Source organism: Manis javanica, chromosome 6 (genome assembly GCF_040802235.1).
Source record: "Manis javanica isolate MJ-LG chromosome 6, MJ_LKY, whole genome shotgun sequence".
NCBI classification, from domain to species: Eukaryota; Metazoa; Chordata; class Mammalia; order Pholidota; family Manidae; genus Manis; species Manis javanica.
In genome coordinates, this window is record NC_133161.1 from 88497683 (window position 1) to 88510915 (window position 13233).

The 13233-nt window shown below is 40.0% G+C and overlaps 1 protein-coding gene across 17 annotated transcripts in view; it reads right to left on the reverse strand.

Annotated features, from left to right (window-relative positions):
• Positions 1–13233, reverse strand: part of SRPK2 (SRSF protein kinase 2) — a 317158-nt gene that overhangs the window by 34777 nt on the left and 269148 nt on the right. The window lies entirely within an intron of this gene.

Here is a 13233-nt window from a genome sequence, read left to right on the forward strand (position 1 = left end):
CTGATCTGTATTTCCACGATACCTAATGATGTGTATACATTTTTAATATTGCAGGAGAGGATTAAAAAGCCTTGATATTCAGGCAACAGAGTACAGCAATGAACCAAAAGAAACTGAACCAAAATATTCATGTACTTGTCACATATGTTCTAAAAAATTAAACCCACGAAACTAACACAGTACAATGACCTAAAGGGAAGGCCAAAGTTTTTCTGGAATTAGTTCAACTCCTTCCATAAACAATAAATATTTTAAAAATATAGATCACACTCCCATACATTTGAAATCCTACATGTTCAACAAATACTAGCATTTAGTAAGTATCACTTAAGCATGCTTAAGTCACTTAGGGGTCCTGTCCACATCAGACAAAGAAGTGAGGAAAAGGCAAGCAGAAGATATAGAATGTCACTCAGCTCTGGAAGGTTATCAGCAAAAACCCAACGCTCCTGTCTACCTTGAGTATCGGGCTAAACAACCTTAGAAGACCAAAACATTAGGAAGTGAGGGCACAGAGGTTTCAGAAGGGAAATGAAAACAGGAAAACCTGTCTCTTAATAGGCAAAATAACCCTCTCTTAACACTTAAAATAACCTTTTGTAGCAAGTATTTGCAATTGCCTTCACTGGCCAAGCAACAGCCAAGCTCCTCTAACAGGCCATGCACTAATCCAGGTGTCAGATATATCAGCAAAGTATCAAGCAAATATATTATAACAAAAAAGTAAAGTTATGGGGCTTATAAGTCCTTGTGTCCTCAGAGAGCTTACTGTCTCATGCCAGGAGGAGGAAAGAATTAGCCAAAAAGAAACCAAGATGGACTACAGGCACCATAAACACAATTTAACAAGATGTTGCTGTGTTCCTAGTAAGAACCAGTAAAACAGACAAAACTAGGGTAGAGAAGTAGACTTTTGATGTTAAATCTTAGAATAGTTAATTTAGACACTACTAAAGTTTAGACACTACTAAAATCAGAACATATTTAAATTATGTTTAAAATGTCAAAGGATCATAGTAAGTAAGATACTATACATTTCCACAAAGAATATGGTGATCATCACAACAGGAACACAATCCAATGGGCCTATAAGTCATTCACTGACATTCATGCATCTTCTTTGTGCAAACTGAAATATGCAGAATTTTTATATCTGAAAAACAGGGTTCTGAGAAGTCCAAAAATCATTAATGGATGATTTCTAGGGTACAGAGGTTAAAGGACTTCAAGAAACTTTAAACAACTTAAAATTATTCCAACTGTAATTTCATTTAAATTATCAAATATTAACTCAGAGTAAAAATGTCAGCATCTTTCAAAAATATCTTTTTGCCACCATCTTATGACAAGTCACCTATGTCTTTCCACCTTAGCAACTTTATGTTCTTAGGTTGTTTTACTGTGTGCAATACTACACAGGTAGAGTTAATGTGATCCCGTACCCACATGGGTTAACAGGAGTGCCCAATGACAGTGACACACTCAAGACAAGAAGTGTTCCTTGTCTACATTCTCAGCAAGAATTTAAGGTCCCAGACTTTTTAAACATTGGCAATGGCACTGAACTGGGTTAACTTCCCTTAGGAAGCAGAGCTTGTAATGTCTGACAATGAACACAAGGAAAAGACTTTACCACTGGGACAAATTAAGCAAGTTAAGGTACTGCAAATCTTAAAGGAAAGTGAACTTAAGAGAGAGAGCCCAGTGCAGGGTTAAAACATAACCTTGGGGAGGCGGAGCCAGGATGGCGGCGTGAGTAGAGCAGTGGAAATCTCCTCCCAAAAACACATAGAGCAATGAAAATATAACAAAGAAAACTCTTCCTAAAATAGAGACCAGAGGACACAGGACAACATCCAGACCACATCCACACCTGCAAGAACCCAGCGCCTTGCGAAAGGGGAGAGGAAGGCCACAAACCAACAAGAAGGGAAGCTCTTCCAGCGGTCACTTGTACCAGCTCTGCAAACTATCTCTATCACCATGAAAAGGCAAAACTACAGGCAGACAAAGATCACAGAGACAACACCTGAGAAGGAGACAGACCTAACCAGTCCTACTGAAAAAGAATTCAAAATAAAAATCATGAACATGCTGACAGAGATGCAGAGAAAAATGCAAGAGCAATGGGATGAAGTCCAGAGGGAAATCACAGATGTCAGGAAGGAGATCACAGAAGTGAAACAATCCCTGGAAGGATTTATAAGCAGAATAGATAAGATGCAAGAGGCCATTGAAGGAATAGAAGCCAGAGAACAGGAACGTATAGAAGCTGACATAGAGAGAGATAAAAGGATCTCCAGGAATGAAACAACACTAAGAGAACTATGTGACCAAGCCAAAAGGAATAATATTCATATTATAGGGGTACCAGAAGAAGAAGAAAGAGGAAAAGGGATAGAAAGTCTCTTTGAAGAAATAATTGCTGAAAACTTCCCCAAACTGGGGGAGGAAATAATCAAACAGAACACGGAATTACACAGAACCCCCAACAGAAAGGATCCAAGGAGGACAACACCAAGACACATAGTAATTAAAATGGCAAGGATCAAGGACAAGGAAAGAGTTTTAAAGGCAGCTAGAGAGAAAAAGGTCACCTATAAAGGAAAACCCATCAGGCTAACATCAGACTTCTCGACAGAAACCCTACAGGCCAGAAGAGAATGGCATGATATACTTAATGCAATGAAACAGAAGGGCCTTGAACCAAGAATACTGTATCCAGCATGACTATCATTTAAATATGATGGCGGGATTAAACAATTCCCAGACATGCAAAAGCTGAGGGATTTTGCTTCCCACAAACCACCTCTACAGGGCATCCTACAGGGACTGCTCTAGATGGGAGCACTCCTAAAAAGAGCACAGAACAAAACACACAACATATGAAGAAGGGAGGAGAATGAATAAGAAGGGAGAGAAGAAAAGAATCTCCAGACAGTGTGTATAACAGCCCAATAAGCAAGCTAAGTTAGGCAGTATGAGACTAAAGAAGCTAACCTTGAACCTTTGGTAACCACGAATCTAAAGCCTGCAATGGCAATAAGTACATATCTCTCAATAGTCACCCTAATGTAAATGGACTTAATGCACCAATCGAAAGACACAGAGTAATAGAATGGATAAAAAAGCAAGACCCATCTATATGCTGCTTACAAGAAACTCACCTCAAACCCAAAGACAAGCATAGACTAAAAATCAAGGGATGGAAAAACATATTTCAGGCAAACAACAGTGAAAAGAAAGCAGGGGTTGCAGTACTAATATCAGACAAAATAGACTTCAAAACAAAGAAAGTAACAAGAGATAAAGAAGGATACTACATAATGATAAAGGGATCAGTCCAACAAGAGGATATAACCATTCTAAATATATATGCACCCAATACAGGAGCACCAGCATATGTGAAGCAAATACTAACAGAACTAAAAAGGGAAATAGACTGCCATGCACTCATTATAGGAGACTTCAACACACCACTCACCCCAACGGATAGATCCACCGGGCAGAAAATAAGTAAGGACACACAGGCACTGAACAATACACTAGAACAGATGGACCTAATAGACATCTATAGAACTCTACATCCAAAAGCAACAGGATATACATTCTTCTCAAGTGCACATGGAACATTCTCCAGAATAGACCACATACTAGCTCACAAAAAGAGCCTCAGTAAATTCCAAAATATTGAAATTCTACCAACCAACTTTTCAGACCACAAAGGTATGAAAGTAGAAATAAATTCTACAAAGAAAACAAAAAGGCTCACAAACACATGGAGGCTTAACAACATGCTACTAAATAATCAATGGATCAATGAACAAATCAAAATAGAGATCAAGGAATATATAGAAACAAATGACAACAACAACACTAAGCCCCAACTTCTGTGGGACGCAGCGAAAGCAGTCTTAAGAGGAAAGTACATAGCAATCCAGGCACACTTGAAGAAGGAAGAACAATCCCAAATGAATAGTCTAACATCACAATTATTGAAACTGGAAAAATAAGAACAAATGAGGCCTAAAGTCAGCAGAAGGAGGGACATAATAAAGATGAGAGAAGAAATAAACAAAATTGAGAAGAATAAAACAATAGCAAAAATCAAAGAAACCAAGAGCTGGTTCTTTGAGAAAATAAACAAAATAGATAAGCCTCTAGCCAAACTTATTAAGAGAAAAAGAGAATCAACACAAATCAACATAATCAGAAATGAGAATGGAAAAATCACGACAGACACCACAGAAATACAAAGAATTATTAAAGACTACTATGAAAACCTATATGCCAACAAGCTGGAAAACCTAGAAGAAATGGACAACTTCCTAGAAAAATACAACCTCCCAAGACTGACCAAGGAAGAAACACAAAAGTTAAACAAACTAATTACGAACAAAGAAATTGAAACGGTAATCAAAAAACTACCCAAGAACAAAACCCCGGGGCCAGACAGATTTACCTCGGAATTTTATCAGACACACAGAGAAGACATAATACCCATTCTCCTTAAAGTGTTCCAAAAAATAGAAGAAGAGGGAATACTCCCAAACTCATTCTATGAAGCCAACATCACCCTAATACCAAAACCAGGCAAAGACCCCACCAAAAGAGAAAATTACAGGCCAATATCCCTGATGAATGTAGATGCAAAAATACTCAATAAAATATTAGCAAACAGAATTCAACAGTATATCAAAAGAATCATACACCATGACCAAGTGGGGTTCATCCCAGGGATGCAAGGATGGTACAACATTCGAAAATCCATCAACATCATCCACCACATCAACAAAAAGAAAGACAAAAACCACATGATCATCTCCATAGATGCTGAAAAAGCATTTGACAAAATTCAACATCTATTCATGATAAAAACTCTCAGCAAAATGGGAATAGAGGGCAACTACCTCAACATAATAAAGGCCATATATGATAAACCCACAGCCAGCATTATACTGAACAGCAAGAAGCTGAAAGCATTTCCTCTGAGATTGGGAACAAGACAGGGATGCCCACTCTCCCCACTGCTATTTAACATAGTACTGGAGGTCCTAGCCACAGCAATCAGACAAAACAAAGAAATACAAGGAATCCAGATTGGTAAAGAAGAAGTTAAACTATCACTATTTGCAGATGATATGATACTGTACATAAAAAACCCTCAAGACTCCACTCCAAAACTACTAGAACTGATATCAGAATACAGCAAAGTTGCAGCATACAAAATTAACACACAGAAATCTGTAGCTTTCCTATACACTAACAATGAATCAATAGAAAGAGAAATCAGGAAAACAATTCCATTTACCATTGCATCAAAAAGAATAAAATACCTAGGAGTAAACCTAACCAAAGAAGTGAAAGACTTATACTCTGAAAACTACAAGTCACTCTTAAAAGAAATTAAAGGGGACACTAATAAATGGAAACTCATCCCACGCTCATGGCTAGGAAGAATTAATATCGTCAAAATGGCCATCCTGCTCAAAGCAATATACAGGTTTGATGCAATCCCTCTCAAATTACCAGCAACATTCTTCAATGAATTGGAACAAATAATTCAAAAATTCATATGGAAACACCAAAGACCTCAAATAGCCAAAGCAATCCTGAAAAAGAAGAATAAAGTAGGGGGGATCTCACTCCCCAACTTCAAGCTCTACTACAAAGCCATAGTAATCAAGACAATTTGGTACTGGCACAAGAACAGAGTCACAGACCAGTGGAACAGATTAGAGACTCCAGAAATTAACCCAAACAAATATGGTAAATTAATATTTGATAAAGGAGCCATGGACATACAATGGGGAAATGACAGTCTCTTCAAAAGATGGTGTTGGCAAAACTGGACAGCTACGTGTCGGAGAATGAAACTGGACCATTGTCTAACCCCATATACAAAGGTAAACTCAAAATGGATCAAAGACCTGAATGTAAGTCATGAAACCATTAAACTCTTAGAAAAAAACATAGGCAAAAACCTCTTAGACATAAACATGAGTGACCTCTTCTTGAACATATCTCCCCGGGCAAGGAAAACAACAGCAAAAATGAGCAAGTGGGACTATATTAAGCTGAAAAGCTTCTGTACAGCGAAAGACACCATCAATAGAACAAAAAGGAACCCTACAGTATGGGAGAATATATTTGAAAATGACAGATCCGATAAAGGCTTGACGTCCAGAATATATAAAGAGCTCACATGCCTCAACAAACAAAAAACAAATAACCCAATTAAAAAATGGGCAGAGGAACTGAACAGACAGTTCTCTAAAAAAGAAATACAGATGGCCAAGAGACACATGAAAAGATGCTCCACATCGCTAATTATCAGAGAAATGCAAATTAAAACTACAATGAGGTATCACCTCACACCAGTAAGGATGGCTGCCATCCAAAAGACAAACAACAACAAATGTTGGCGAGGCTGTGGAGAAAGGGGAACCCTCCTACACTGCTGGTGGGAATGTAAATTAGTTCAACCATTGTGGAAAGCAGTACGGAGGTGCATCAAAATGCTCAAAACAGACCTACCATTTGACCCAGGAATTCCACTCCTAGGAATTTACCCTAAGAACGCAGCAATCAAGTTTGAGAAAGACAGATGCACCCCTATGTTTATCACAGCACTATTTACAATAGCCAAGAATTGGAAGCAACCTAAATGTCCATCGGTAGATGAATGGATAAAGAAGATGTGGTACATATACACAATGGAATACTACTCAGCCATTAGAAGTGGAGAAATCCAACCATTTGCAGCAACATGGATGGAGCTGGAGAGTATTATGCTCAGTGAAATAAGCCAAGCAGAGAAAGAGAAATACCAAATGATTTCACTCATCTGAGGAGTATAAGAACAAAGGAAAAACTGAAGGAACAAGACAGAAGCGGAATTACAGAACCCAAAAATGGACTAACAGGTACCAAAGGGAAAGGAACTGGGGAGGATGGGTGGGCAGGGAGGGATAAGGGGGGGGGGAAGAAAAGAGGGGTATTAAGATTAGCATGCATTGGGGGGAGGGAGAAAGGGGAGGGTGGGCTGCACAACACAGAGAGGACAAGTAGGGATTCTACAACATTTTGCTAAGCTGATGGACAGTAACCGTAATGTGGTTTTTAGGGGGGACCTGATATAGGGGAGAGCATAGTAAACATAGTACTCTTCACGTAAGTGTAGATTAAAGATTTAAAAAAAGAAAGAAAGAAAGGGAAGAAAGGGAAGAAAGGAAGGGAGGGGGGGAGGGAGGGGGGGAGGGAGGGGGGGAGGAAGGAAGGAAGGAAGGAAGGAAGGAAGGAAGGAAGGAAGGAAGGAAGGAAGGAAGGAAGGAAGGAAGGAAGGAAGGAAGGAAGGAAGGGGGATTACTCCTTGATAGGATAAAACTATTGGTAAATCAAAGATCAACGCATGCTTTAAATATCCTTAATGTTGATCACTTAAAGGGTGTCAGATGATCAGCTATGGAGGTACTCTTTTCTGATAATATTCCTTTCTCTTAATAAAAAAAAAAAAAAGGCAGTCCCTGTGTGCTGACCTCCAATGAGTTCTGCACAGTGGTATAGAGGGCATGCCAAAGTGTGGGCAAAGGGTCTGTTTGTTTCTATGCAGAAGATCAAGGCCTAGCTTGGATACCCAGAAAATGAACTAAGATACGATATGAGGAGGAGCTTCTGGCATCAGCACTCTCTGGAGGACTCGTGCAGGGGGATGATCATCAAAAAGCCTCCACAGGGATCCGGGCGATGCTGCGGTTGTGGCTGAGTCCACCCCACCATTTCCTGGACTTGCCATAGGAATGAGGAGGGAGATGTCTAGGCTGGCATGTGCATACAGTGAGACAACGAATTTGACCAGATCTGTACTGTTGGAACTCAACCAGGAGTTGGGAAGGGTGCAAGTTGTAGCACTCCAAAATCTTATGACTATAGACTATCCACAGTTAAAAGAACATATGGGATGTGAAGAGATCCCAGAAATGGGCTGCTTTAATTTGTCTGATTTTTCTCAGACTGTTCATGTACAGTAGGACAATATCCATCATATCATAGACAAATTTTCACAAATGCCTAGGGTGCCTAAATGGTTTTCTTGGCTTCACTGAAGATGGATGGCAATTAAAGATTTGCTTTGTTTATGCCACCGTATTCCTATTATGTTAATATGTGTGTGCAAATTAGTTAGTAGTTTAAAATCTATACATACTTAAGGTACTCTACAAGAAGATATGTCAAAGAAATAATCAATCCTCCCATGTTTTCTTCCATATGTTACCTCTATAGCTTTTCTTCTTCCTTCCTAATTACAACCCTTAAATAGAATTTGTGCCTCATATCGAATTTACCGAGTATCATAATTCCTCCAGGTGGTAAAGATACCTCAAGACAAGTGCTGGGCATAGAAGCCACAGGGCATAAATCTGCAAAGAAGTAAAAAGCTAACCTTTTCAAACAATATGGCTTCTCTCTCACTTACGAACTTTACATCTCCCTGTATGGCCCCGGAAGATGACTGGTTAGCCAGAGACGGGTAAGATTCCTCAAGGGAGGAACAACCTAAGACAGGCACAGTCGCAGGGGGGCCATCAGGTGAGAAATTGGGGATCAACAGAGGTGAGGCTCAGAACCTCATCCCCCCTGCTTTGAGAGAAATCTTCTGCATCCGTGGATGTTTTGCTGCCCTTGTCTAGCTTGGATTAATACTTATTCCATAGGCACACACCTGATCATCTACATTTGCCCTCTTACAGCACTAAACTATGTTTTCTACCTTTATCTTGCATCTACCTACCACTTCAGCATTTTATTAAAAATAATAATAATAATAATAATAATAATAATAATAATAATAATAAAGGGAGAAATGTGGGATCAACATATAAATCAAGTATAAAAATCAAACGAATATTCATATTTGACCTGATTGTTTATAGTTCATAATGCGTGATCAAAACCGAAAGTTTCTGTGATGACTGCCCTTGTACTGTTCACCATGTAAGAATTTATTCACTATGTAAGAAATCGTTCACCATGTAAGAACTTGTTTGTTATGCTTCAGAAGATTGGAGAGTGACGAGAATTAGGCTTGAGATGGATTAATGATTGTACATTGAGCATTGACCCCCTATACTGAATTTTATTGTTGTTAACAATCATTCGATCAATAAATATGAGAGATGCCCTCTAAAAAAAAAAAAAAAACATAACCTTGGGACACACATTGCTCCTAAACTGCTGCTCATTTATTCGTTCACTAGGCAAGATACTTCAGCTATCTAGTTTCCATTTTCTTATCTATAAAAGGGAGAAATGTTTATTAGACAAAATTAGGAATAATTTATAGAAAACTCACAAAAACAAGGTCTAGTTTACAGGAAACTCAAAATAAATGGCAGAACTGAACTAAGTCAGGAGACTTGTATTGACATTGAGTAAACAGCTATAACTTTGCTAAGTCACTTATTATTAATCTTCTCTGGGTCTCATTTCTCCCACCTATAATATGAATGAGCTATACTTGGTAAATTTTGCAGTCCATCCCAGCAATAAAATTCTGATTCCATAATTTGTCTTTCTGGACTATGATTAAGAAAATAAAAACTTCAGCTATAAGGTAAGAAGATGGTTTTATTTTTAAAAATAGCATTTCTGTTCTCAGCCAGTAAAATTTAAAACAGTAAAGCACCCCAGAATCCAGAATTTAACAATAATGATGGGTAATCTTGCAACCACTTATGCACAGTAACTATGACAATGCAAAAAAAAATCAATAAATCAAGCTTCATACCCAAGGATAACTTCCCCTTGCAAAACCTGAAAAAACAGAGTTAAAAGGAGCCTTCACTAGTTTCCCGTTTCTCTCCTTCACTTGCCAAATCAGTTTGTCTCTCTCGCCTAAAAAACTTACTTCATCAGCTTCATCAGCAGGGGGCAGCAGAGACTGCAGAGATCAATCTAACCCCAGATGGGACAGGGACAAGCTTGCACCCCGCTCAGAGATGCCAGATCACACCCCTAGGATTAGAACCCAATTTTCTCTGTGTGAAGTCAGACTTGCAGGTCAGCACCACACAGAAGTGAAGGCAGAGCCCGGGGCTGGGAGCCAGGAGCCCCCAGTTCTGGTTCAGGAACTAACTAGCTATAGCTCAGAGAAAGTCTCTTCCCTTCTCTGACCTCAAATTCAGCTATAAAGTAAGGGGCTTGGTCAATATAAGTCTCTAAAGTTTCTTTGTGCACCATCTATAAGCAGTGTCAAAGATCACCTATTACTGGTGTGAACAACATAAACTGGCTAGAAATTGGTCCTGTCATCTCAGATTGCAAGAGGAACAATGAGTTGAGAGTAATATGAAGATTTCTCTCAAAAATACCTCCCCAGCCCTGCTCACCACTCAGAGTGAAGCTTCCCCCCAAATTCTAAACTGCAAACAAAAAAAGAATGTGAGCCACTTCCCAAATTAATTTCTGACTCTGGTCACCACATGGGGACTTCCTGCCTCCCACACCTGAATGAAGCACTCAGGGCAAGGAGACGTGGCCTGCCCCTTATTCCATGGGCAGGCCTGGCTCACACAGCACCAATGGAAACCTGACCAGCAGCCAGATGCACTAGCAAACCAGGAGGTCGGCCCCGAGCAGAAGCACCTCCCTGAGATACAGATTCCTGGTGAGTGCACAGAAAAACACCACAGGGCCTGGGCCTCTCCTCGGGCCTAGAAACTTTTCCTACTGAAGAAGCTGACTTCCCACGGGATTTCTCTCTTCCTCACTAAAACAGACACGAGGTGAATCCTACAGTCTGTGTCTGACAATTATGAAGGTAGCTGAAGAGAGAAGTATGGGAAATGTCTGCTATTTAAAAGAGGCCAAGAGCTATAGACACTTCCGCAGAAGTCTCGGCGGACACTCCTTATCCACCAGGTCTTCTCCTTGTTCTAACTCGGACTCCTGAGAATCAATTAGAAAACCCGGCAGCCGTGCTTCTGAGTGCAGTCAGGATAGACGATCCTGAGTGCACAGTGCCCCGCACTCAGCCTGCACAGAGACATGAGGTGGGAAAGAGGCTTAACTTCCCTGAGAGGGCACGACCTCACCATATTTCTGAGTTGAGGACCAACATTTTGAGACAGAGAATTCCAAGTTCGTATAGAGTCACAGGAGCTTCCACAATGAACAAACCCAACAATACAAAACTGTTCAACAATTTAAAATGAATCTTATGTTCTAAAATTGAACAGTACTGGCTCAGTGATAATGAATTTACTGACAACTAGGACCAGTAAAACAATTTAAATGTTAGAGAAATACTAGGTGTAGATAAAATCATGCAGTGATAGCAGGTAAGTCAATTGCCTGGGCAAGGAGAAACAGAGCACTGTGAAAGTCCCCTCAGCTACATATTGCAGCATATGTTACAAATTACAAACTACCTATGAAAGTCTGGTGGCTGTATTTTTAGACACTCTAATTGCCAGCTCTATTAAAGCAAAAGAAAACCCATTTACTACACACAGAGACATGAATGCACACTTTTCACAAAAATATATTATATAATTCAAAAATGTCCTCAAATCTTCCTATGTAGACATTTTCCAATACCCTGTGGTTGAGGGTATGGATTCTAGGGTTATACCACCTGAATTCAAATCTTGGTTCCTCCACAGTGGCTGTGGGAACTGGGAAAGATTTGTGTCCTGTCTCTGCAGTGCCTTCTGTTGCGGGGGGGAGGGTAATAACAACAACATCCTGGCCTCATATGTCTGTGGTGAGAACTAACTGCCCTAATACAAATAAAGCACTTGAAACAGAAGGCACCCAAAAGAGCATAATAAACATTAGTGGCCATCATGATCAGAGTCCTAATAATTTAAAACTCCAGGGCTACAAGCTGTAACTTAATTTTTCCAGGATTGGAGCCAAGTCACCTATAATCAGGGCCTTATCTTTACCAAGCTTCGTTTAATGGCAAGTAGCCACTTCTCTACAAGGTTTCTGCAAAGGGCAATGAATTAAGCCACGAGGTTTTAAAAAGTAAAATGGCAGCTACCCTTTCAATTACGTAGGAAAGTTAAGGCCACATTCAAAGAACAGCAATGCTGTTTAAAGAAACCATTGCCAGCTGTCCATCTTCAGAGCACCACAAACAACAAACTGCCAACACAAGCACCCTTTTCCTTCCTTTAGAGTTAGAAATAAAAGACTTTCTTGAGGTCTGATTTGAAAAAGCTGATTTAAAATGAAAAAAGAAGTGAAAGCTGGGGAGAACAACAAACAGCCCAAGACTCCACACTGGAGGCAAAGCAGCACACAGCAGTGTCACCACCTCCCCAAGCCAGGGTGGCCTTTCTTGACCTGGCACAAGGTCACCACAGCCAAGTGAAGGCAGCTAAGAACTGAGCAAGGGGTAGGTAACAGTGCACAGGAAACCCTAAAAAAGCAAATGAGTCAATTACATTATGACTTTTAGAAAACTGACAAGTGGTCAAGTTTTTTGATGAGCCTGTCAAGTTCCAGAATAAGAAGAATGTACATTTATGCTTTAAGAAAAGACAACCTATCAAAAACATTTCTCAACAGGAAGCTGTGAAGAGATGCAGAACTCACTACACGTGCTCCATAACTCTGAGGTGCTCACAATGCACGATGGCTCCTTCGTGCTAGTCACCATGTGAGACACTTTGTCGGTATCCCCTCAGTATTAATTTCCACAAGGAGGCCACAAATTATGGATTCGCATTCCAGTTTTGCATATGAGGAAACAGGCTCACAGAGGTTAAATAATTTGATCAGTATCACATACAGAAAGTGCCAAAGTTACAATCTGAAATTAAGCATTGCCAAGGCAGGTACCCACTGCACTTTGCCCTGTTCCAGTGGATCTCAATAAGAGGGAATTTTGTCTCCTCACAGACATTTGATTAAGTTCAGAGACACTTTCAACTGACACAACTTGGATGGTGGTGGCTGGAGCAGCATCTAGTGGACAGAGGCTGGGAGGTGCTGAACACCCTCCAGTGCACGGATGCCCCCACCACAGAGTATTACCCAGCCCAAAGAGCCAATAGCTCCAGTGCTGAGCAAGTTTGGCCTGTGCTCTAAGACCCTGCAATCCTTAGGGAGGGACCCAATGCTGGCCACATTCACTCTGAGGAGGAAAGAAATACCATTCTTATTAGAGCAGATGGGAAGCTTGTCACAGGAGTGGGATTTGGGTTTAAAGTTTGGTTTTAAAAT